Source organism: Euprymna scolopes, chromosome 29, assembly GCF_053919585.1.
Source record: "Euprymna scolopes isolate OS-2025 chromosome 29, ASM5391958v1, whole genome shotgun sequence".
Taxonomy (NCBI): Eukaryota; Metazoa; Mollusca; class Cephalopoda; order Sepiida; family Sepiolidae; genus Euprymna; species Euprymna scolopes.
In genome coordinates, this window is record NC_136510.1 from 82392659 (window position 1) to 82416007 (window position 23349).

The window sequence follows — 23349 nt, forward strand, 5'->3', positions numbered from 1 at the left end:
ATTTTTCGGCCAAATTTCAAAAAATGTTTACAGTTTATAGATCAACTTCTCAGCTATATTGTTAAAAAAGACAATAACATTTTCGTCCAGTAAAACAAAAGTTATGATGAATTTTCTGGTGTTTAAAATCGTAAAAATATTTAAAGAGTGTAGCGATGCTTTTTATGACCGGTTTTCATAGCAACCACGTCGCTTCAGCGACTACTGTTGCTACTAATTCACCGCTGTCTTGTAAAGAAACGTAACGAGTGAAACAAAGAGAATGAAAGCATGAAAGGGAAATAATTGGCCGGATTTTATTGAAAGCAGATGAATGGTGTACATTGTTATTACATATGTGTTTATGGGGGGGGGGGTAAAAAATAAGACTGAAATTAAACAAAGAACAAGTGCATTTATTCGAAGGCTGGAAAAATAATGCATTACAATAGAAAAATGCGACCATGAAAAGTAATATGGTTAAGCTTAAACATGGAAAAGTAAAGGACTAGTTGTTAAACGTGAAAAAAAGGACAAGATATTCTAGTAAAAAATATAATAAATTTAGAACTTAAAATATTGTTTAATATATTTTTTTTAATACATGTTAATATATTAATTAATATATATATTATGATATATATATATATATATATATATGAAATAAATATCATTTCAAAAGATTTTAAAGTTTTTAATTTATTGTTATATGAATCCGAGTCCTATACACACGCATATATATATATATATATATATATATATATATATATATGTGTGTGTGTGTGTGTGTGTTAATTCAATAAATTTTAAGTTTAAAAGTATTGCGTTCCAACGATAAAAACAGATCAACGGTACATTAGAACAACGTTTTAAAGTAATATAGACGATAAGTAATTATTCTAATTAAAAGACAACTATAACAGTGTGCCAAAAGATAGACTGACTCAAATTGAAACAGATTAAATTATCGAGATAAAAAAGGGATATATATATATATACATTTATAATAAATAATTTTTCTTTTAACCTTAAATTAATTCACAGATTAAAAGGCTAGTTCTATTTTAGTGTCTTTAACTGCTTCCCTCCTATTTTTGCAAATGAGGAGAATTTGTTTCTAAAGGACAAAACATTTGTCAAATTATTGTCAATATTTATTGTCAATTAAAATAAAATTAACATCGTTTATGAAACGATCGTACAATCTAGTGAATTTTATTTTTTTCCTTTTGAAACTGATTTTTAATTATGAAAATTATGAATCGTTTTACTCAATATTGAAATAGCTCTAGGATATCTATCTCTATTGAGCTTATGTATCTACAGTACAATGAGCACTGTTTTCTTTTAATAATATTAATACATTTACTAGTACATTAAAATAAACTCTGCTCTTTAGACTCCAGGTTTGATTCCCTAAAATATAATATATATATATTTTTACTCTAATAATTATATATATACATATAATTTTACTCTAATAATTATATATATATACATATATATATATATATATATATATATTATATGTATATATGTATATATCATTATGCGATTTTTAATCTCATTAATATTTTCGAATTCTTACAAAAAGAAATCAATACTAGATCTGTTTATTGTTTATTTGTTTATCTGCAACTGATTTGCTTGTTTGTATCGCATTAAAACTCGGGTATAGGAATAGAAGGGGCTATATCTGGCAGGATTAAAAAAACTTACCTTTCAAAGACGTGTGGAATTCTTGCAATATTTATTTGTTTGACGTCGTTCTCGCTAATAATATTGTTGCGTTGTAAACTTGTGGCTGAATACGAAGTCGCTATCATTACTACAAAAAGACATTTTTACGAGAGAGTCAACACATATTAAGACGTGTAAAATGCGTGTAAGATGGCCAGTGAGAAAACTGCACAATAATCGGCAGTCCTGGAAATTGGGTAAAATATTATTATCAAAAAGAACTTGTTTACATTTGCCTTTTTTACACAGGAATCACTCCTTATCAAGTCCCGGATGCCACTCGAGGATAAGGGCTAATGGGTGTACGTTAGTCAATGTGATTATAGCGTAGTAAATATAAGTAGTGGAAATTTTGTAAATTGGATAACTTAAGGGAACCGGCTCATAAAGAATTTGTTTACGTTGGACTTGAAGACAATCAGATTGTAGTCAGCTGGAAAGCAGGCAATCGGAAGACAGTTCCACAGGCGTGCAGTTCTAAGAAAGAAGCTTTGTTCATGGAATATACATTTAGGTTTAGGCACAGATGTTGTAGTCAACTGGAAATTAGACACCCGGTACAGATTTCCACAATTGGGTGGTTATGAAAACGAAACTTTGTTCGTGGAGTTTTCCTTATTATTCATGAACAGATATAAAGTGGGGAAAATTGTAAACAGTGGTGTAACTAAACGAGCTTTTATTGTAAATGATTTGCAAAGAAGGCATGGATTAAGGTTCAGTTGAGCACTTACAATAAAAATAACGATAAAAAGTTTACAATTATTATATACCCATTGTCCTTGTATGCGCCCCCGAATAATCCATCCAGACTGAGGGCTCGCAACTCGAAATCAAAGCTCTCTATTTACAAATTTATAAATAAAAAAAACACACGAAAAGGGTGTCGTTTTATTTCGTTTACATAGCATTCAATGTTTTTGTACTTAAATAAATTTCTGCTCCTTAATACAAGTTTGAGATATGTATAAATATATATTATATTTTCTCTACCTCTCTCCCTTGACCTCAAAATGTACGCTAACAAACCAAGTGTCTGACTGTATAGATAAATATATTTATTTATTTGGTTATAAGTTGCACGGATTTATTTAATTCTATATTTGTTCTAAACTATTCATAGGAAAAGCCATTGGCAAAGTATTAATTCTGGTTTGATATAAATTTGCTGTTTAGCACATACATAGAAAATATATAAAAAATTTAACCTATTTTAAGGGACAAAGAGAACGAAAATAAGTGTTAAAACAAAAACGGGATATGCGTGTTTGTTATTCAAATAGAATTGTAATCATTTGAATAGAAAAGGATGATGTTATTAGGTTCTAGGTTGGTTGAAGATTCTCACATTAGAGGCCAAATCCAATTATGTCCAATGTTGTATCAAGAATGAAAGGCAATATTTCTTTGCGAACGCAGGTTTTTGTTTTTATTTATTCAATCCTATTTAGGTTTTGTAATATCAGCAGAAAAAACATTCTCTTTTCATAAAGTAAAATTCAACCGGTAAAAATGAATATCCCAATTAGCTAAAATAGCTGTGATGAATTCAAAATAATTGAAATTTAAAACAGGTTAATGTTGTTATTTTAAGAGTGAATTTTAAATAAGGATACAAAATATATTTCTGCAGATCTTACATTACCAAAAATTTGTACATATAAGAAAATTTTAATTACAAAATACTTTTTCTAATTGATCACAATTGGTATATACAAACTGAGTAACGTTTCAAGTGCATATATTGTAGAAATGGGATTATTTCCCCCAGAAAACTTGTTCGTTGCATTAATCTACCACCAACTTTTAGAAATCTGGTGTTTCTAAGTGCTCACATGATGAGGCTTAACTTTCTTAACTTTAGAGTTCCGATAAATACTGTTGAATCAACGTGACACGGCCGTAAGGTATACGTGACAGCTGAATTATCGCTACGTGAAGAATAGTTCTGAACAATAATATACGAATCAAACCTTACACTCCACACACGTCGTAAAGCACGCAAGTGTTGTTCCCATCAACATGGAAGTCTCTAAGAACAGCCGCCAGCTATAAGGCCGAGGATGAGGTCATACGTCTAAGCCCTGTGACAAAAAGAAACGCTTTCTTATATTGCTGTCAGCAGTGGAGTAGCGCAAGCAGATACGTGAGTGATCGACAAATTTCATTTAGCTATTAACAATCCGCTCTTACCGACCATAGGATTACACAGACCGAATTATTATAGATTTTTACATGTAATTTTAACAGTGGGACCAATGAAAATTCCGCAGTTTTACCCTTTTTTTGTTTTATATCACTGTCTTTCTTTAATATATTTTTTTATTATATTGATTCCCGTGCGAACTGGCACCGCACGATATTACTGTATTGCCCGTGTTCAAACTGAAGCATACTTATTTAAGTATTTTGTTTTATGTACTGTCAGAGTACATTTGAGTATGCGGGTATACCTCTCCGGAGTTTTACATACGTCGCAGTCTTATATTGTTATTATACCACGTTTTCACAGGTGTGAAACAACGCTTTGATCGTATTCGGAACGCTAAGTAAGCATACTTTAGTTCGTGCTTCACGTGAGAGAAAACAAGGTTGGGAGAGGGGTAAAACGGACACAGAAAAACGTAATCTCCTTCGTACAACTATATAATTATAAAACTCAAATGACCTTGTAACGTGTGTTGTCACCCATCATCCGGTTTACGCCTTCTGGTTGCGCATGCGTACATTAACAAATAATCAACGCTACAATAAAACATATTGTTTTACTGTGTACGTTGTCAGCGTCCCAATTGTTTTTTTTTCGCGTTTAAATTATCCAAATTTCTGATTTTTTTACATTGTTTATTTCCGTATTACGTTTAAATTATTTTAACGCAATTTTCTTACAAAGAAATCTACTTTAACTCGTTGAAAACTATAAGAGCATTTTACAACGGCGATTTACCCACCGCCTTAATTTTTTAAATTTATTCTCCATTTTCTAATGCACATTTCTTAAACAAACATTCATACATTTTCTACTACACCACCAACATAAATAAATAACCCCGAAAATATGTTTTTTGCGTTACAAATAAATAATCAACGCGACAATAAAACGTATTGTTTTACTGTGTACGCTTTCAGCGTCCAAGTTGTTTTTTTTTTCGCATTTAAATTAAAAGATATATCAAAATTTGAATTTAACTTTAAGAATTATGGTATCTGTTCAGTGCACACTTAGCTATAAGCATGGTAAACCACTTATAATCCAATGGTTGTTTTTCAAAAATAAACAATTATTAACAGAACGACTCATAGAAATCTATCTATATTCTTTTTCATTTTAATATACTTCATAGAAATGTTTCTGTTATGTCACAAAAAAACTATTTTCTTTACGCCACAAGTATAACGCTCATACATTAATTCCATAGCTAATATAAAATACTGACCCAACGGGTTACGGGTAGTCAAGTATTGATATAGATACAGGGTGTCCCACTTAAAAGTAGGTCAGAAAATGTAGTAGAGAGGAGGAACACCCTTTTAATGTTTGAATTACCTGTAGCATTGCTTAAAAAAAGATGATGGACGTGCTTCCCATTGATATATATATATATATATATATATATATATATATATATATATATATATATATATATATGCATTTCTGTGCACGTTTATTAACATTTGTAGATACTCCATGTAGATTTTCTCTGGTGATTCTTCTGATAGCATTGTGAATGTTCTCCTTTAGTTGGTCTAGAGTGTGAGGATTATTTGCATAAACATTTTTGTTTTAAAGTTCCCTAAAGATAAAAATCACATGATGACAAGTCTGGGGAACATCATGGCCATAACTCTTTGCTTATTCTGCTCTCTTCCGTAAACATTTAATGAACTCGTGTCAGTGGTCTGTAAGACGTGTGGCATGTAGCGCCATCTTGTTGGAAAAAATGCATTTTGTCTGGTAGTGCCAGTTCGTCGTTTTAAGAACGATTAGATAGATTGGGATACTTTTACATGGGCCGCTTAATTGAAAAAAAAAAATAGAACAAATAATTAGATCGGGCTACTTTTAGTTAAACATTTATAAAGATTAAATAGAGGGGGAAACTTTAAAGTGGGTAGCTTAATCTGAAAAAAAAAGATTAGATAGATGGGCAACTTTTAAGTGGGGCCGTTTGATCTTAAAAATATTAGGCAAAGATTAGATAAATGGGCAACTTTTAAATCGGGCGTTTGATCTGAAAAAATAGATACAAATTAGACAGATGGGCCAACTTTTATATGGGGTCGCTTATTCTTAAAATGAAATTAGATGAATATTACATAGATGGGGCAATTTATAAGTGTAGCTGCTTAATCTGAAAAAAAAATGAGATAGCAATTACATAGATGAGGTAACTTTTAAGTTGGGCCGTTTAATCTGAAAAAAAAAATCGAGGAAGATTAGATAGATGGGGTAACTTTCAAGTGTGTGGGAAACATTTTAGTAGGGCTGTTTAATATGAAACAAAATTAGATAAAGATTACATAGATTAGGCAACTTTTACGTGTGCCGCTTAATCTTTTTTTCTCACATTTTCACCCCAAACAAAGCACATTGTCACTTTGATGTAGAGGGCTACTATCAGGGACATAAGCATCAAGGGTACTAGGGAGGGATTTGGACAGCAAGATGTCGCTTCACCTTACATTTGAGCTTCTGCATATCAGTACAGTTGGGGAAGCAGAGGCAAGGAAAGGAATTCCAAAGTCTAGCAGTTCTGAGGAAAAAGCTACTGGAATAGAAGGCTCTCTTACATCTAGTGATCTCTAATGTGAAGGGGTGGGATTTAGCTACTCGTCAGATTGGTCGGGGGTATTTACATCGATGGGGTACAAGTGTTTGCAGTTCGTCAGAGCATTCACCGTTAAAATATTTGTAGAACAGGCAGAAGGATGCAACATTTCGTCGATGGGACAGAGGTTGAAACTTAGATGAAAGTTTAGGACCTATCAGATTGGCGACTCTCTTTAGAACCTTGTCTAGGAGCGATGAACTAGTGGCAGATGCACCAGCCCAAATATAACAATAATACTCAATACATGGGCGAATGGTGGCCTTATAGAGGTACAGGATAATTTCGGACGTTAGTAGCTTTCTAGCACGATAAAGAGAACCTACCTTCTTCGCAGCGGTCCTGGCAATACTCTCAATGTAATTGTTCCAACTCATTTTTCCTGTGAACGTTAGTCCGAGGAGCCTAAAAGATGTACTTTCAGATAAAGATTCATTGGCTATTGCCATTAGTGGTGGAGAAGGTTTCTTGTATTATTGAAGGAAACAAGTATAATCTTGGCAGCATTGAATGTGACCATCCATTTTTGTCTCCATTCCACTACAGATCGGAGATCATCTAGTGTTTCTGCCATTTCTTTTGATACGTGTTCATTTGGTTTCTTGTCGTGTCTGCTATAGAGTGTTGTGTCATCAACATATATACCAATCTCACAGAAAAAATAGACTCTTGAGGCACTTCCGCATTTATATAATATTGTTTAGATTTACGATCGTCGAGGACAACCTGGATTTTTGTCTTATCTAAGAACGATTTAATTATGTTATTTATTTTCCCAGTGATACCAGTGATTTAATTATGTTATTTATTTTCCCAGTGATATCTGATTTTCCTGAGAAGACCTTCATGCCATACCCTGTCAAAGGCCTTAGATATATCTAGGGCTACCGCTCTACCCTCCCCCGCTCTGTCCAGTGAATGGTATATACGAGATTACAATTAGAATATCTGCTGTGGAACGGGCTTGCCTAAATCCATATTGTTGGTCAGTCAGAAGTTTAGCATGTGTAAGGTGATGGACTAGAGCTTGGTTAATTATGGTATCAAGTATTTTGGCGAAGAGTGGGAGGAGGCTAATGGGCCGATAATTTACTGGGTCAGTTCTTTCGCCAGAATTCTTGAAAACTGGTACTACAGAAGCAGTTTTCCAGCAGGCAGAAAAAAGCAAGATTCATTAAGGCATTTATTGTAAAGTTTGGAGAGAACTGGAGCTACTTCGGCGGAGCACTTTTTCAATAGCACAGCCGGGATGATATCAGGTCCACATATTTTTGTAATTTCAATATTACTTATGATAGCATGCACCTGAGCAGGGGTGATTTTCAGGTCGTCTAGAGTGGCGTCTGTCCGCAAAGGAAAGTCAGGGAGGGTGGGTTAGCAGGGTCCAGTGTGGAGTTGGAGGCAAACCGTCTGGTAAGCATATTAGCCTTCTCAGTTGCAGAGCAAACAACCTCATGATGGTTGGATAGTGGGGGGATTGTTCATTGCCCATTATTTACTACACTGTTGTAGATTTTCCAGAAGTCACGTGTTCCTAATTTCTGAACTTCGATGCGTTTTTTGATGGTTTCTGTAAATTCTCTCTTAGCTGTCGCTATTTCTTTCTTACAATTATTGCTGGCTTCTATATACTTCTGTCTGTTTGAGCTGGATTCATGTTAGTTAAATCTGTGGTACGCGTGCTGCCTTTGCGTTATGGCAGCTGCATAAGTAGAAGTAAACCATTGGGGAGAGTGGGGCTTGCTATAAGATTTGCGCGTGGAAACATGTGCTTCGATTGCCATTTTAAACCATTCAGTGGTCTCATTTGCGTAATGTTCAGCAGGAAGTGAAAATATATTTTACCATGAGGTGTCCCTGACGAGGTCCCTGATCGCTTCCCAATCAGCTTTTTGATAATATCTCGTAGTTTGGAGCAATGGATCTTCAGTTTGGGCTCTAAAGTTTAGGGCGATTTCAACCATTACCATTGCATGATCGCGTTTCCAAGTGGGATGTGAGCTTTCGTTACACAATCATCGAAACTGTTGACAGAAACAGATCTAGAAGTGATGCATGTTGTTCTTGCTGGTCTGGGAAACGTGTCGGAAATGTAACCATTTGTGATAGAGAATGAGATATAGAGAATTTATATATTGTGCTACCAGCTGCGCCTGTGTGAGTAAAAAAGTCCAAGCCAGTTGCTGTGGTAGATATTGAAGTCACCAAATACATGCACTTGTGTCGAGGAAGAGTGCTGTATCTATGCTGTCAGAAACTTTTTTTATTAGGGTACAGTCCTGAGTCGAGGGAGAGCGGTAGAGAAAATAAAGTAGCTAATTCTCTGTTGCATATTAAGTCTTAAGTACATAAAAGCTTGATCGCCCGCTTCTCGTTTAGTTTCTCTAGTGAAGGGGAGGTTGTTTCAAATATAGACTCGAAGCCCGTGCATATGTCTGTCAAATTCTTTACGGCAGAGTGAGAGATATCCGTGCATGTTAAAGTAGTTAGAGGGAATGGAGGAGTGTAGGTTAGTCTCACTTAGTTCTTAGATATCCGGTGTTATTTTTAGAAGAAATGCTTCAACATCATTTAAATTAGTTCGAAGCCCACGGATGTTCGTAAATGCAAGCCTCAAGGGAGGGAACAGGTTGATTTTGCTTGATTTTTTTGCCTGGTTTTAGCGTATTTTTTTTTTTATTGTACTGTCATTTTGTTTTTTAAGAGTTTCAGTTTAGGTAAATGTTGCTGAACAAGTGGAATACCAGACATTTAACAATAGTAGACCATCAATTGATCTTCCATCTACTAGGATTGTAGCTTCAGGATAGCCCACCGGGGATGAGTGCAGGGTCGCTTTCCATGCGCGACATGGCTCTACAAACACCCCGATATTATACAGCTGTTGATGGACCAGCCGCTCTAAGTGCTGCCAAAGAGTTAGGGCACCTGTACTACCAGTCGGGGACAGCAGCCAGGAACTGCTTACTGGTACCCTCAACCCATCAGACGGTGGTCAACCCAATCTACTTGCACTGGCATTACGGAATTCAAACACTCCCAAGTGCTCAGTTTAGGGGATGGGATGTATCGGTGGTGGGGAAAACAGCGTTCATTTCCCTAGTCTGGAAACAAGATCGGCCAGAGAGTGTTTCTGTCGAATCCCTGTGATTCGATCTCAACGCCTGGCTAATAGGCAAAAAAGGAGTATGGAAGCCAGGCGATAGACAGAGTCTATCTTCTTCTAAAAATCTGAAAAAAATTAAATAAAGATTAGATAGATAATGAAACCTTAAATGGCTCCGTTTAATCTAAAAAGAAATTAGATAAAAATGAGATAGACGGGGCAACATTTAAGTGGGTCCGCTTAACCTGAAAAAAAAAATAGAGAAAGATTAGATTGATGGCGCAATTCTTAAGGGGGAAGATGAATCCGAAAAAAAAATAAAGATTAGATAGATGGGACAACTTTTAAGTGGGTCCGTGTGATCTAAAAAAAAAAAGATAAAAATTACAAAGATGGGGCAACTTTTAAGTGGGGCCGCTTAATCTGAAAAAAAAAATAGATGGAGATAAGATAGATGGGTCAACTTTTAAGTGGTGGTGCCTAATCTGAAAAATAAAGATTACATAGTCGGGGCAACTTTCAAGTTTTTAAGTTTAATCTGAAAAAAAAATTAGAGAAAGATTAGACAGATGGGCAACTTTTGAGTAGGGCCGTTTTATCTAAAAAAAATAGATGAAGATTGGAAAGATGGGTCAACTTTTAAGTGGTAGCTTAATCTTAAAAAATTAGATAAATCTAAGATAGATGGTGAAACATTTTAGTAGGGCTGTTTAATCTGAAACAAAATTAGATAAAGATTAGATAGATGTGGCAACTCTTAAGTGGGGCTGCTCAACCTGAAAAAATTTAAAGAAAGATTAGATGGATTGGGAAACCTTTAAGTGGGTGGCTTAATCTGAAAAATAAAATAAATAAAGATTGGATAGATGAGGTAATTTTAAGTGGGGTCGTTGTATCTGAAAAATAAATAGAAAAATATTAGATAGATGCGGAAACTTTTAAGAGTGGCCGTTTATTCTGAAAAAAAATAATAGATAAAAATACGACAGATGGAGCAACTTTTAATGGGTCCGCTTAACCTGAAAAAAAATGAGATTAAGATTAGATAGATGGGGAAATTTTTAAGTGGGGCTGCCTAATCAGAAAGAAAAATAAAATAGATAGCAATTACATAGATGGGGAAACTTTAAAGTAGGGTAGTTTTTTCTAAAAACAAATAGAGAAAGATTAGATCGATGGGACAACTTCAAGTGTGTAGCTTAATCTGAAAAAAAAAATGATAAAGATTAGGGGTAACTTTTAAGTGGGGTCGTTTAATCTGAAAAGGAAAAATAGATAAAGATTAGATAGATGGGTCAATTTGTAAGTGGGGCCGTTTTATTTGAAAACAAAATTATAGAAAGATTAGATAGATGTAGCAACTTTTAAGTAGGTTGTTTAATCTAAATCTATATATCTATAAAAGTTAAAGTGTCTGTCTATGTACATTTCCCTACGCAATAACAGTGTAGTGAGATTTGGGACAATCATTGTAATCCGTTTTCGGTCAGAAATTTGGGGTGAAAGTTCAACGATTTGAGCTTTCAGAACTCTACATAACTCCTCCGATAAGCACTTGAAATTTTAGATTCCTTGGACATAGATATAACTTAATAACTTGATTTGACCGAAAAAAATAAATGTTAAGGGATCATAATAGGGGTCAAAGTTTTTTTTTAAAATTGATCTCTGCGGTCTCTATCAAATTACTCAGACAATTTCTGGTCTAAACTTAATCTATAAGTTAAAGGTCTTGAATTTATAGCCAACTTAATATTTGACAATGTTGTTAAAAGTTCAAAATAGCTAACTCTAGATCTTCCTATGACCTTGAATAGACAACCCTTAAGAACTCTTATCAATCTCTCCCAAGCCGAACCAACCCACGCAGAATATAAAGGGATTTTGATATGTCGGATATCTAATTTCTCTAGTTCTTCCTGAAACGTCTTTGACTGTAGAGAACTTTCAAGAATACAACCTGCCTTTTAAAGGTTTTAGCGTTATCACTGTATAAAATTTGAGGTACAGAATACATGTTGCAAAATCTCTGAAAGGTCAGCATAAAATTTCGGGTGGACATATCGGGTAACAGTTCAAAATGGACTGCCCTTATGTTAAGGCAAGTAAATATTAAAACAAACATTTTTACTGTACTTCCACCCACTTCATTCTTTACCCACAAATGACCTGTGTAGTCGATTCCCACATGATTGAAAGGTTTCACTAAATTGACCTGATGCCTAGGCATATCCACAACTTTAGGATATTTATAAGCCAAAGCATTATACTTTTTGCAGGTTGAACAATTATTTATTTCTGCCTTTACAACAGTCAAACCTTGGGGAATCCACACACCTTGCTCTCGCAAATAATTTAATGTGGTACCTATTCCCATGTGTTGCACCTTAGCATGGCAATAGTTAATGAATAAGGACGTACATTTATTTCTTTTAGGCAATAACACAGGGTTATATACTTCATAGTTGAAATATAGGCATTTGCTTATCCTCCCTTGAGATCTCAAAATTCCATTAGAGTCTATGAATAAATTTAAATTTGAAACCAAAGTGGGGACATTTTTATTACTTTTGTCCTGTGATTTCAAAAAGCCAATCTCCTTGAAGAAATGCTCATTCTGTATTAACCTTATCCAGTACATTTTTGCTTTCTTCAATGGTTTAACACCATTTTTTTTCTTACAAAACGGTTTGAACAATAAACTTGTTATTCTCAATAATTTATTGTAATCAGAATATTTTTCAATGTCCAAAATGGCAGTTTTGTTTTAATTATTTGATTACAATTAACATTTACTGTTCCCTTATGGTCAGGTGAAATACTCATTAAAGGGTATTTAGGCCAATTTTTAAATTGGTTGGTAAGCCAACTTGGTCCTTCCAATCATAATTTTCTATTTCTTAAATATTTATCGTAAGATATTCCCCTAGTTAACATATCAGCCGGATTTTGATCTGTATGAACATAGTGAAACATTATTGGTAGTTTAAATTCATCCTCAAGAGCTTTTATTAATCCATTTACTTCGGATATTCTATTTTTAACAAATTTAGATTTTATTTTACTTTCTTTTGTGATTAACCAATTTAAAACTATTGAGCATCCACGCATATATTAATAAATTGAAACTAAATATTTTCATAAGTTTCAATTAATGTTGGAAGACATTTTAATGCCAGTATTACTCCCATTAGTTCCAAAGTAGGGACACTAAGTTCATTACCTTTCCTTAACGGGGACAATTTAGATTTAGCAAATAAAAACGAACTTGTTTTTTCGTTTGAGCAGGCATATATTACAACCCATAAGCTTCTGTTGAACTATCACAGAATATATGTAAGCCATAAGGTTCATTATCATTAATTGCAGCTCTTGGAAAAGACAACTCTGGCAACATTTCGAAATCTCTAGTTATTATTTTCATTTCATCACTTATTTCTTTAGGCACCTTTTCATCCCAATTTATATTTAATTTCCAAATTTTTCTCATTAATGCCCTGCCTATTATGCTTACAGGCAAGGTAAAATTTAGGGGGTCATACACTTTGGAAATCTGTGAAAGTACTAGACGCTTTGTGTAAGCTTCCTTTAACGTAAAAGGTGCTAAGCTTAAACTATCCTTCTCAGTGTTGTATCTATATCCTAACACTTTTTCATCCTGACAGCCATGTTCTACCAATCTACCTTCAGCCTTCATTAGGTTTCTTAATTCATCAGAATTGGAATTCCAAGATCGTAAGGTGAAGCCTCCTTCCTGCATTCTAACAAAACATTTTTTATACAAATCTTGCATTTCATTTATATTGTTGCCAGTTACTACTAAGTTGTCCACATAAAAGTTATTGCCCAATATTTTACTGCATTTATCCTGAGCGTAAGACTTAACATGATGGTTCATTACATAATGGCGTATAAAAGGCGATGATGTATAGCCAAATACTATCGTTTTATATCTATAACAAATAAGTTTGTTTTCTCTTCTCCAAAAAAACAAAACCTATTTTTGTCGTATTCACTACTTAGTTTTATCATTAAGAAGGCCTGTTTAATATCTCCTAACATCACATATTTGTTGCTTCTGAAGTAAAGCAACAACTTCAATAAAGAACCCATTAAATCTATACCCGTATAGGCTGCTTCATTAATTGAAGGTAATTCCTTTCAATTTTCAATTTTATCAGTTCAGCCGAGAGAAATGACTTGCTTAACAGTCAATTAAAACCAATTTAAAAAAAAAATGAAAAACAAAAGGTAATGGGGCAATAGAGTATCACTCCATTTCTAACCTATACCCTATGGAAATATCCTGTCCCCAAGGTAATACTCGAATGGAAGAACCTATCAGTAAGCCTTTCCAAAATGATTCTAGTGAAAGACTTAATGATAAAACACTGCAATTAGGCAATAGTAATAGTAATGAAGAGGTGTCCAATCAACTCAGGACTAGACCCAAACGCAAAGCCTCTGCCAAATTCTATCAAATGATGAAAGATAATATTGATTATCTGTAATAATTAAACAAATTCAACTTTCCTATTTAAAAAAAAATTGTTCTTGGCATTGAATGACCTAAAAAGGTTGATACCAAAAAAAAAAATCAACCATCCAACAATTTAAAAAAAAATGAAAAACAAAGATATAGAAAAATAAAACGGCAAATTATTTTTTTATAAACTCTTTATATATATTTCAGAGACATCTCTCCTTCTGTTTTTATTGAAATAAACGTATTGCAATCTTCTTGGAGGGAGTGTTAGAATTATTTTCTACTCAAACTTTGTAAGGTAATTTGCATAAAGCCACTTATGCAAATTACCCACTATTACTTGGAGTTGCTTGCAACAATAAAAAAGAAAAAAAAAGATTAATAGCGAGCACTTCTCAGAAATTACTCTCTTTTTCTGCAACAAACAGAAACTCCTCCAGAACAACTGTTTTGGAAACTTTAACCTTTACTTGTAAATATACGTTATTTTAAATACAAGAATTTTATTGTGTTATTCTTTCTCAAAATAAACAATATTTCCAAAACAGTTAACATCGTGGTATTCGCGTCCATAACATTTAATATTTGTTCAACTTTTAAGTGGGCCCGTTTAATCTGTCAAAAAATAGATAAAAATTAGATAGATCAGGCAACTTTTAAGTGGGGCCGTTTAATCTGAAACAAAAATAGATAAACATTAGATAGATGTGGCAACATTTAAGTGGGGCTGCTTAGCCTTAAAAAAATTAGAGAAAGATTAGATAGATGGGGCAACTTTTAAGTTGGTAGCTTTATCTGGAAAAGATGGGATAACAATAACATAGTCTGAGCAACTTTTAAGTGGGGCCGTTTAATCTGAAAAAAAATTAGATAATAATTAGATAGATGGGGCAACTTTTAATTGGGGTTCCTAAATCTGAAAAAAATTAGAGACAGATTAGATAGATGGGGCGACCTTTAAGTGGAGCCGTTTAATCTGAAAATAAGTTAGATAAAAATTATAGAGATAGGGCAATTTTTAAGTCGGACCGCTTAATCTGAAAAAAAAAGAAAGATTTTATAATGATTGGAGATTGGACTACTTTTAAGTGGGTAGCTTAATCGTAAAAAAAAAACGATTTGATATATCGGGCTACTTGTAAGTGGGCTACACTGAAGAATGCAAGTGTTTGTTTATTCATGCAGTTGAATTGCAGCTGAATCAATCCCATTTTTTATCGCAGTACGTTTTTCATTGTTAATAAGATAAAGTGTTTGCACAGAAATATGAAATACAATTTTTAGCATATTAATACTCACATATGGACAGCTTCATTTTCGTTTTCTTTTTCAGCAGGACCAAGAACGTGTTTGCAAAATTAGATTTTCATAAGAAACATTTTACATGAATACGCTTTTTTTAAATACCTGCTTCAATCCTCGCATATTTATTATCATCAAATTATATATGGACGCCTCTATCAAATATTAAACAAAACACAAATACACCTCTCTCTCTCTCTCTCTCTCTCTATATATATATATATATATATATATATATATATATATATATATAGCTAAATGTCTAAGAGGAAAGAGAGAGTTCAATTCCACAAAAGGCGACTTATCTGAATAATGCCAAGCTAAACAATTATTATTTGAGCTTATACAATAGGACAACAAGAGTATGAAATGAAGTCACAAAACTATGTATTGGTAGATATAGAATGGATTATTTATTGAATAATGCAATACAAGCAAAATTTGGGTGACTTCATTTCATACTCTTGTTGTCCTATATATATATATATATATATATATATATATATATATATATATATATATATATATATATACCGAGATGGGTAGGATTCAAAAACTGTTCTCTTTTTCGTATGGTCTATGACTTTTTCTTTTCCTGGATTTTTACTTCAATATCCTGAAGATGTCCCCTGAAATAGGGACGAAACGTTGATTATTTTAATAATTTCATTCGGTTTTTCTATTTTTCTCAAAACACACACACACACACACACACACACACACACACACACACACACACATATATATATATATATATATATATGTATGTAGTCATCGACATATAGTCCTGTTTCGTTGTATCACAACTCATCAGTGCCGCCAGACTAACACCTCTCTCAAGCCGATGCTTGAACCTAGAACCATCGCGTTGACAGTCAGCAGTTCTACCGATCGACTGTAAATAATCTCGCCAAATGTCTATTAAAACAAACATCCGTGCAGTGCTCTAACCGCTTTGTTTATAGACAAAGAGCGCGCGTCGCATTTTTCAGCCAATTAAGTAGCGGGTGAGCTTACTTACGACAGTGCTCTACACACACACACACACACACACACACACACACACACACACGTATATTATATATATATTATATTATATATATATATATTATATTATATATATAATCATTAACATTTGAATTGTTTTTAAACAATTATGTCTTTTAAGCACATACAGAATAGAATAAAAACGAATTTTCACAATATTCTTATTCCAATTCAAGCCATGTCGAAAAGCTGCTAAAACCACTACTGAACGCATAGCACAGTGGTGGTTTAAGAGATCTCGTGGCGAAGACGAGATTGTTGAAGATGATGATCATAATAGTCAATTATCGGATGTTGACAACGATTTATTAAGAGACTTAGTCCAAGCCTATTTATGCACAACTGTTGAAAACTTGCTTCTGAATTAGGCGTAACGTATAGGTCGATTTCCAACCACTTGATTAGGAAAACAAAAAAACATGATAATTGTGTGCCCCACGAATTGAAAAGGAAAATTCGTTATGAAGTTTTATCTTCCCTTCTTTTATGCAACATAAACGACCCATTTCTCGTACGGTGTGTGACTTACGATGAAACATGAGTTCTTTATCACAATCGGCGACGTTCAGATCAGTGGTTAGACGCCGACAAAGCTCCACGACACTTTCCGAAGTCAGAGTTGCACCAGAAGAAGGTCATGCTGACTGTTTGGTGGTCTGCGACCATTCTCATTCACTACAGTTGTTTTAATATAGACGCAACTATTACGATGGTGGAGTATTGTAAAGAAATAGATGAAATGCATCAGAAACGTCGACAACAACACTCAGCATTAGTCAGCAGAAAAGGTTCAATTCTCCTTCAGGACAATGCCCGACCGCACGTAGCTAAACTGGCACTGAATCGGGCTACCACATCCACCACGTACTGACTACCACTATTTCACACATCTCGACAACTTTCTGCGTGGGAAATTCTTTAAAAATCTAAGCAATATCAAAATAGCCTTTAGTGACTTTATCGCGACCAGAAGCCAGGATTTTTACGTTACTGTCATAAATACACTCGCTTTGCGTTGGCAAAATGTGTTCATCCTGAGTGTACTTGTTTCTATCAATAAATTTCTGTTTGAGCCGAGATATGTTCATCTGAATTTAAGACCACAAGAACGTTCTTGTCAATATAATACGAGCCGGATTATCATGTGTGTGTATATATGGTAACTATGCGTGTTTCTGTGATGTACGTTTAATCTGTTCTCTTAACTGTTTGTATAAATCACATTCTGCTGTTTGTTTTCTATGTGCGTGCGTGTGTGCATATGTTTACACATAAAATTACAGTTCACAAAGCAATTTCACCATGATCTTTCTATAACTATTCAATTGGATAAGTCACATAAGAGAATATATATGTTACAGACAGTTATTTGAAAATGTATGCATATGCGTGGAACAGACAAAAAATCTCCCTTTTTCACTGCTCCTGTTTTCCAGCGGTTACTCTTCGATTTAAAGTGTTTGCAAAGGAAGATATCCTCACGCGAAGGAAAACTATGAGAAATAGTTATATTTAGTAGTGTATAATTGGAAATAACATGGTGTCACGTTTTTCTCCATAGAATTTGTCATAATATTTACTTGTTTAAATAAAAAATTAACTATTTGATCGATTTACGTAATTTTTGGAATATGACATCTTCGTGCAGTGACAGGTACATACATAATAAAGGCTTCAAAAGATTTTTTCTGGAAAATTTTTTTATAAGCCTTGTCGTAGACAAGCACCACACTTTATGCATTGTTTGGTGTTAAATGTAAATATTTATGCTGACTGATTTTAAACGAAATTCTATAGTCCTTCATTAGTGTAAATATTTTTTATTTGCTTTTATAATATTTGACCTATCGCAAATCCACAATCTGTTATTGTAAAATTTGACTAGTTTTATACTTTTTCCATAATTTATTTAATAACATACTTTATGCTGTCGAAATATCTTCTATTATTTGATTGTTACAAACGTTATTTGCATTTGCACCTACTATGTAACATTTATGGCTTCTTCATTTGTTAGACCCTAAAATTTAACCATGTAATGAGCACTCTATTTATAAGTGAGAAAAATTATCGTACTCATAACTTCAGATGTCATAATTAAAACTGCATAGACACTCAATTTACGTGCAATATCGATGTGGAGAAGCATAACAATAAGTGTCCGCGGTTGGCATGTTCCCACTGCAGGGAAACAATGCTTAGCTCACTTAAAACAGTAAAGAATTATTCGATTATACATTTAGTTGATGTTCACAGTCCGAGATTGAAACATAAGAAACGGATGTTTTATTTGAATGTCATTTTTTGTTGTTGTTTTTGTGACGCTGCCTCGTTCGTTTTATTGTTGTTTTGAGATGGGAGCAACGACACAGACTGTTGTTGGTTAGGTGAAAACGCGAACATCTTCATTGTAGGAAATAGAAAAAAAAACATAAAATAATTCGACTCAATATATACGTGATATATAGAAATTAATTCCGTATACATCTTTTGGTTACGTAAATTAGAAATAAGATTCCACGGAGAAAAACTGCATTTAAAAAAGACACATTAAAAGATGAGAAGTCGAATTTTAAACAGTCGAGTAACGACGTTCGTGTTAGAAATTTGCCAGTTTTATTAGTTGGTAAAGCTGGTTTACTTCTGAAATATAGACCAGCATTGCATACATAAAATGTACGTACATCCTTAGTTGCTAAAATAATGTTCTGTGGATTAAAACTCGAGAGTAATAGGTTATACATACACTAGCATAGACACGACGAATCCATTATGGATGTTTTTAATGTGAGTATAACTGTGAACTAAATAGGAGACGCATATATTTTTGACATTAAACAGAGTTAGACGTTGCATTAATCACCGTTCTTTAAAAATCAATTTCACAAAGGAGACAAGGATATTCCCGCCACACATGATGCCAGATTGAAAATCTCTTTTGGGAATAACTCAACATGAGAAACAAAGAAACGTATCTGGAGATTTAATTCCATAAAATAATAGAAACAACGTCGGAGGTGTTACTCCAACGTGTCTGGCTGTGCTTGACGTCTGGGATTTTAATGGGATGCAGTTCCAATTAAACATCACGAGGATTGTTAATATGTTTTCATTCGACGTGCTTATTTAGCCGCGAAAATGCCGTTTCGAACCTAAGAATGACAGACTAGTAAAACAGTTATTTAAAAAGTATATTTAACAGACCACTGAAAATATTATTCAATTCTTTCTTGACGGATCACAGAAAATGCAACATTCAATCTTGTAATCGTAAATTCGTATTTGTTAGACCAACGAAAAGGATACTTCAAACTCAAGAATGGAAGACGAATAACCTAAAAAAAAAAACTATAATATCACTGTAACTAACAAACAAAACATGAAGTCCATGTTTCGTTAAATATATATATATATATATATATATATATATATATATATATATATATAATGAAACATATGGACTATATATATATATAGTTCGTATGTTATATATATAGTTCATATGTATATACTTATAATTCATATATATATATATATATATATATATATATATATATATATATACCAAAAATGGTAATTAGTAAAAATCTGAAGAGAGTGCTCAATTCTATTGCAGAGCAAACATGCGTTTTATTTTTTATTACAGTTTTATTTTTTAGTTACATATGTTTCGGTTGTCGCACCATATCTACGATCCAGCAGCCTCGTCAGACGTTAGAGAAATGGCTATTATTATTTGGAAAAACGATGTTAGATACGAGAAGAAGAAGAATAAAAAGAAGAAAAAAGGGTAAAGAGATAATAAGGGGAGGGGGCGGAGATACACAGTAGTTAAGTTCTGAAGTTTAAAATACATTAGAATATAGTGTTTGTGAGGGAGGTAGCAAATTTAGTTAGGCGTGAGTGGAGATATAGTTATATAGAGAGGGGGAGAGAGGGAGAAAAAGGGAGGGGTAAGGAGAGGAAGATGGAGGAATTTCAATTTTGACTGTTTTTAGTAGTTTAGCTTGACACTGGAGTATATGAAATAGATGAGAGAGAGGGGGGAGAGATAGAGAGAGGGTTGCAGAGAGGGAGAGAGAGAGAGAGAGAGAGAGAAAGGATTTGTGTAGGTGTCATATGCGTTTGGCAAGTAAAGGGCTCATTTTCGAATGTTCGTAGCAGCCACGATAAGTCAATTCGTTCATTTGACAATGAACGGTTTTTAGCCTGTTAAGAGTGAATACATATGCCAATACACGCTCATATACATTAGACGATGGGCCAGCCTCAATTTTCATATCATCCCGTCGGCACACAAACTATATGAAAAAATTTCACTTGATTCGGAGAGATTCAATGTCGTAGATTATAAATCTAAAAAGATCTCCAGGTGAACGATGTGCATTTTTTAATATTTTGCAATTTAATTAGATTATTTTATTGCAAAAGCTGAGCGTAAAAATCATGTAAGGGAGGTAATCATTTAGTAAATATGTTTTTTCGGTCAATAATTACCTCCCTTTGTTTTAAAATTCGACTAAAAAATGAACGCTTCGAATGTTTTTGCAATACATTTTGAGTCAAATACGACTGAAAAAAGTTATTTCTTTTACTGAAATAACATTTAAAAAAATGTGTGGTCATGCAAATAAATAGAATATTTTTATAATATGAATACAATATAATATGTATGTGTGTGCGTGTGTGTGTACATTTTTTTATCCTTTTATTAATTAAGCATAATTAATACAATTTTTTAAATAAAATCTCATGGCCATGAGTTTTAGATTTGTTTTAAAATAATTCCAGGTAGAAATAAATTATGTTTAAAATTTCCTCAGCTATTAAAATAATCTGCTATTTATTTACATCTACATTATTTTAACAGCATTTTTATTATTTGTCAATCAAATAAATAAATGCTATCCTGGTGATAAGAAAAGGCTACTTGCCATAGCACAAGATATTCTGAATCTTTTTCACAGAGCAAATTTATTTTTACCAAAGCATTATGAACTTGGAATGGCTGTTCGACATTGGAATGGTCAGTCAAAACTTATAAGCATCCTAAATGGGTTTGGGCACTCTTTAAACCAGAGCACAACTCTAGAACTGGATACGGCTTTGGCCGAACAAAAACTATTGAAAAGTAACATCCCAGAAGTTTTTAAAAAGAAAACTTTTACACATTTAGCCTGGGATAATAATGACTTTGGAGAAGAAAACAACGTATAATACAAATAGGATCATAATGCAGCAGCTAACTTCTGATCACTTATCACATATTGAACATGTCACAATAGAAAAAGACCCAAATGATCAGGAGTAAGAAGCGCGGTGTGATGCTAAATGAAATGCCAAAACCAGAATATTATATGGCAAAGAGTTGGCCCTTTCCTACCATCAGTTTCAATTGACAGCATTCAAAATGTTTTATTTAAATCATTTTGTGAGACGAAAACAAGCATTACTGATTTGGTTATGACTTATGATCAATATTTGCTGTGAAAGTGACAACCAAAACACTACTCCGATTCCAGGCTGGGCAGGTTTCAATATTCTTTTATTACAGGACCAAATACCACCAAAAAGCAATATTGGATATTTGCCTGTGGTCAATGGTAACCCAATTCAACTAAGTACTGTGAATGCAGTATTTTTGAAAAGTCTGTCAATTGCTGATGAACTTGAAACTGAATGCATTCTATTGACATTTGATCGTGCATTTTATGATAAAGCAAATACGTTGGAATGATGCATATGCAAAGAACTATTGTCAGACTAGATGAGTTTCACACCTGCAATGTCGTTTCTCAGTGTCATTTTGAAGCGATTTGAAGATTCGGGGCTAGCTGACATTCTACTTTAAGCTGGAACAGTGGCACAAGGATCACTACATGGAGTTATGAAAGGCAGACACTATAATCGAAGTGACAGAGTTATAAAAATTATATCTGAAGCCTTAAGAAAGAAGTTCCTATTTACTTTTATTGAAACTCAAAGTGAAGAAAAAGCTAAATTCATTGAATTGTCTAAAAATTTACATGTTACTTTTCCCAAAACAAAATTCCAAGATCTCTGCACATCAAGTGATTTTAAAGAGTTTGAAAGCAAATTGTCAATATTTATTCAAGACAGATGCAGCCAATTTCCAACTTTTGCATTTTGGATAAGTTACTTGAATATGGCAAATTGGTTTTTAAATTTTATTCGTGCTACAAGAACAGGAGATTGTGCCCTTCACCTTAAATCAGTAACAGGAATGATTCCCTGGAATTTTGCATATGACCATTTGAACTACGCTTGATATTTTCCTGTTTATATCTATATGCTTGCTGTTCCTGATACCCATCCTTCAATAACAAAGCATCTTGATGATAGGAATTTTGTAGACCAGCAACAAACCCAGTACCCATTTAGTCAGACGGCAATGAACCAAACAACTTAACAAACCATAGAGATAGCAAGACCGGAGGTGGTCAAATTGGATTTTCAAATAATCCCAATGCTGTTCATCGTTGGATTTTATCTTTCAATCAACGTGCTCAAATCTCTGTACTGAAATTTCTGGAAAGAAGAGGGCTGCCACAGTAAAAATAACCTGAATAGTTCTCAATATCAAATAGACGAAACCGATATTCAGAGTGTCATGCACACAATTGAGTCTATGCAATTTCCATTTTTATATTATGAAAAAGAATTACGTAACATTTCATCAGGCCAAGTAGCAGCATCTGTAATTAAAGATTACATTTTTACAGCACATGAGCAAGGCTGTAATATAACTAATAAGTTTGTTCAAAACGACTAATTTTGAAAAATGTGGAGTTAGATGCACCAATGGAATCAATGAAGATATAAACTTTTAGCTATCTTGA